General features: G+C 32.4%; 1 pseudogene; it reads left to right on the top strand.

Moving 5' to 3' along the window:
* Window positions 1-3,121: 3,121 nt before the first annotated feature.
* Window positions 3,122-3,274, top strand: LOC117284083 (annotated as a pseudogene).
* Window positions 3,275-5,217: the final 1,943 nt, after the last annotated feature.

The raw sequence follows: 5,217 nt of genomic DNA, 5'->3' as shown, positions 1-5,217 counted from the left end.
ATTTTTTACTTGTGACAACACTACCCAATTGTGTTTATAGAGCTGGTTATCCTTTAACTTCTCTTACCCTCTTGAGGATCTCTTCTCTGCAAGACATAAAAAAAGAAAAGAAAATTGCATTGTAGTAGAAGAGATTAAAGATACATATAACAATTTCTAGACAGGAAGAATTGTTAAGTTTGGAACACACTGAAAGAAATTGATAATTCAGTCTTTCTTTATGTCTGTCTCTCTATCATTCTCATCTTTCTAATCTCTTTAAAGGCATATGTTTTCAAAGTTAAAACTGATCAGTGTGGTGCTTTGTTTCAGAGATCATCATTATTAAGCACAGGTTAGAAGAAAAACATTGAACATTATAGTATTTTAAGCTAATAAAGAAGCTATATTTATGATAAAGTATATAGCAGGCACATTACTCTCCCCCAAATCATTAATTATTACTTTATTTAAGTAAAGTCACTAGAAATTTGATTTGCTATTTTAACCCCAAAATTTGTATTGGAAGTTTCAGAGAAGGTAAAAACCCAAATAAATATGGATTAGGTCACATTTGCTGATTGTCTTTCCTTGTATCCTAAAGCTCAAATTCTCATCTCTCATCATTACAAGTACTGGAAGCAATGCTAATAGTAAACTAGGATGCTATATGGAAATATCTTTTGATAAAACTTATGCTCAAGGAAATAAAACAAAATCTGTAGTACTTTTAAAGTTAAACATTTCTTTCAAATCAAACACAGAGCTTCACAACAGTTATGCTAATATACTCAGTGTGTGCAAACAGACTGCAGGTATACAAGCAACAGAGATCTCTGCAGTCCACAGGTGTTTGAGGTCAAGCCTGGAGTCCAGACCTTTCCTAGCCTTTGGCCTCTGATGGAAGAAACCTTCTCTTTTTATTCCAATTTGGTATGCAGATTCTCTTTTCAATGTGTAAAAATTTAAGAAACCATGCTGTACAATACATATGGCAGACTTCAGTGTTGGTGGTTCAATTAAAAATGATCGAGCTAACAGTGAAGAATAAATCCATTAATGGAGATCTCATAAATGCCCTGTAAAGAAGAGAGGTGACTTCTCCTTGTAGTCTACCAATTGAAAACAGTGTGTTTGTGTTTGAAGTGATCATCTTCCCAAGATTTCAAGGATATGTGACAAAGAAAACTATTAATACTTTGAATCTCTTACATCAACAGGGTGATGATTAATACAAGCTTCCTCACTCTGATAAACAAACAGATAATATTTATTTTTGTATCTTGGCGTTCTGCTTTTAAAAGTTGATTGTGCAATGCCATGGATATTTAAATCACTACTAGTAAAAATCATTGTCCTCTAAATTTTATTTTTGCTCCATAGGTATAGGTAGAATTTTGGACCAAAAAAGTAAGATAGTTTGTTTACTTTATTGTAGGAATATCTCTAAGAGTTCGTGCTTCTTAATTCACCTTTAGTGACCAATATATTTTTTCTGATCTTTGAAAATATACTCAAAGCAATCACAATGGAATTTGTGACTCTTGAAAATTATTCATGTTTTTAAAACATATATTTATAAACTGTTTTACTAATAAAAAAATCCCCCAACACAAGGCCGAAAGTCCTGCTTATTTTTTATTTTGCTTTTGTATATGCAGAGTTTTTTTATAGATAGAATTTATTTCAACGTGATGTTTTACTGCCTTTGTTTTTAATTTAATTTCTCTTTTAAAGAATTTCCATGAGAAAATGTGGCAATCTAAATTTTATATGTGTACAATAATAATAATACGTGTTAATTAAAATGATAATACTGTTATTTAGAAATGAAATATCAAGAAATCTAAGCCTCCACTACCACATAGGCTTTCAAAAAAGTAATAGTGGGAAACATTGTCTCTTGGTCATATCATAGAAACATTAGATGTTTTTTAAAATTGGCTATTAAGTTTTATATTTTAAATTCTTCCATGTTGCCATGAGTATGTTTTCATAAGCCATCTGAGTTATGTCAAACTTCTTTTTCTTAGTGTCCCACAAAATGTAAATAAATCACTTAATTATTTGTGCATAGATATTAAGGGCCATGTCCTATCACAGTATTTCATTATCTCAATTAATTTCCCAACTTCTGAGGTAGGAATTATTATCCCAATATAACACCTGAGAAAACAGAGTTATACATTGGTTAGGTAATTTATCTGTGGGTTAACAACTAGGAAGTGGGTTTCAAACTCTGTTCATGTGACATCCAAAGTCTACAGTGTTTTCCATTTAACCACCTTTCCACTTAACCACAGCTTGAAATATGTATAGGACAATCAGAGTGAGTAGAAAATGCCAAGTTTGAAAGACAAACATGAGGAAATACAGTGTATTTCCACTGAAAACTGGAGAATTGTATGGCCAAGGACTCAAGGATAGGTCTAGAATGAGCTCAGTCAAGGACATAAATTTGCTCCTTAATTGAGCAGAAGTAGTGCTTCATAATTTGAACCCATTTGTTATATTCAGAGGACATGAGAACTTTTCATGAGTTCTCAGTCAAAACAAAAATGACAAGGATAATGAGAGCCCTTAGGAGTTGCTCATTTTTACTTTGTGTAAGAACCAAGTGGTTATGAAAGCAGCTCTTAATCACCAGAGAGTGCTAAAGGAAGACATGGTGAAAGTGATCAATCATTTGAACGAAGGCTGGTTGGTACTCATATCCTCAACACCTAGAACTGCACCTGGCCCATAATAGATGTTCAACAATAGCTATTAAGTGAATAAATGCACTTGAAGATTAAAGCAAGGCTTCCTTTAGTATTATTAAAAATTAATTATGACTCTCTAGATCTGGTAACACTTGCATCCAGACATTTATCCCCAAACCCCTCCCATTGTCATTTAAGAAAATTTGGAAGTTTCTTAACCTGATTCTATAATCAGTGAATTCCACTAGAATCATAGTACCCCAAACTTCAAGGAGGGGGGTGGTCCCTGAGTCTAGCCTCTTATATTAAGTCGCCATCTAGCCTCCAAGTAGCAACTATTATGCTCAGAGAGCTTTCTGAAACCTGCCTGAATATGAGGCTCTATTAGAGCAATTATTCTGGAAAGTACAGATTCTCACTTTTTAAAAAAATCTATCTCTATCGCTTCTCAGCCTTTTGGCTAAGATCAAGTGTAATAAAAATCTATCTCTAAAACTTTTTATTTGAAAAGCTACATCTCAGGTAATTTTTTCGAACAAGTATGAGCAATGTTTTTCTAAAATACCCATCTCCATTTTTAAAGAGCTCAGCTGGAAATTTCTGTGAACTAACTTTCCTGCTCAAACTCTGGTACAAGTGGACCAGAAATAGCCATCTTCACCTATTCAGTCATGCAGCATTTATTCAATAATATTTAATTAAATCTTTGTGTGAGGCATCTGGGGTACAGAAATGAAAAAGACAGGACTTGTCACATATATCTGGAATTATGTCTAAGTACAACAACATTCAAAGGTGGATTCATGGGTTTACAGGGCAGCCACTGAGCAATTCTGAGTATAAGTATAGCCTAATCAGATTTTAATATTGGAAAGATCATTTTGGGAATGATATCAGGGTTGGTGGTGAATGGTGACATATGAATTGTGAAAAGTAACTGGTAAGAAGCTATTTCTGTAGTACAACCAAGAGTGAGCACATACACTAGGATAAAGGCAGCCAGGACAGAAAACAGGATTTTATAGGACTGTTTCTATCCAGTTTTAATGAATAAGAATATTAGATTTACAATCAAATTGAAAGATATATTTTTACAAAATTAGTAAATCTCAGGGAGTGTCAAACAATCAAAAGTCATCTTATCACTCCTGCTAAACATTGATCAAGCCCTAATATATATTTGGTGTTAAGTTGGAGATACAAAGATAAGCAAAATGAATAAGATACAAACCCTGCTCTCAAGGGTCTATTTATAGAAAGAGAATCAGAATTATGCAGAAATGATTATAATAAAACAGAACTGTATTTAATAGAAGGCTTATAATGTTATTAAAAAGTATCTCCTTAATAAAATGCTGCATTTAATTTTAGTGAATATTCATATGGAAGCATAATGAATAAATAATCCTTCCAGAAATAGTGTAGAAAAATATGGGATATTTTATACATTTATTTACAATGCATTCTCTTTGGAGAGGAGTTGTGGGAGGAAGGGAGATATTATTTATCCCAGTAGATGGGGAAAGGTCTACATCTCCAACAGAAAAATTAAATCCAGGAAAGGAACAGAAGACTTCCCAGAATATTATTTACAAAAATCAGTGTTTTGAATCAAATTTCTCTTTAAATTGCTTCTCAATGTTACAGAAGAAGCTCCCTACTGAATGAGATGTTTGGCAGAGATTTGGGGAACATTTATCCAAAGTGTCAGAACTACTTTTCCCTTTGCTAAAATGTTAGCAAAAATCTTTGAAAGAGGCAACATATTTGCAATACATCATTGTCAAATTTCCCATAAAGGTTCAATGTGTGAGAGATGTGAATCAGATTGTCAGTGACAGGCTTACAATATTGACTTTCCATGAACATGTTTTTGATTTTGCAGTTACTTCTCCACTTTAACATTGAATTTCACTTTTGAGATTAATTTTTTACAAGTTTTAATCCCATGGGATCTTTTAATCTATCATACATCATGCCCTATACTTCACCCTACTGCTAGATAATAAGTATATAAGCAATTAAATCAATTTAAAGATCGGCCAAAAGGATACAAAAGTTAATAAAGAAAACTTGTCTGACAACAATCAAAATGAACTCCAAGTTGAAAAAGAAAAAATATGTACTTTCTTGCAGATTGGATTACCCACTGGGCTAGAGACTTTGCATACATCTCTTCAAGATCTAAACTCATTGCATTGGAGTTATTTGTTTTCATCATCTTTTTTTTCTGGAGTATATATATTTTGGAGAGGATGCAACATATCTTACTCTTGTATACAGAGAAATCCTAGGCACAAAGTTGGCTCTTATGATAGATGACTGATTGATTGCTTAACTGAAATATTGAATTATTCTATTTTACTAGTTTGTGTTGCGCCAGTGGTATTTTACTTATATTTGATATTCAGTTTGAACTAGTGTGAAACTTGATTTAACAATTCTTTTTAATGTTACATAGTAGCTAAAAAGCAAAATTACAAAACTAATATGTATTTTTCCTTCTAAAAAATGAATAGATATAGTAATAGGTTTC

The sequence above is a fragment of the Fukomys damarensis genome, unplaced genomic scaffold (assembly GCF_012274545.1).
Source record: "Fukomys damarensis isolate Sample0158 unplaced genomic scaffold, DMR_v1.0_HiC HiC_scaffold_33, whole genome shotgun sequence".
NCBI classification, from domain to species: domain Eukaryota; kingdom Metazoa; phylum Chordata; class Mammalia; order Rodentia; family Bathyergidae; genus Fukomys; species Fukomys damarensis.
The sequence above is the reverse complement of the archived record's forward strand: the minus strand, read 5'-3'. Positions and strand labels throughout refer to the sequence as shown.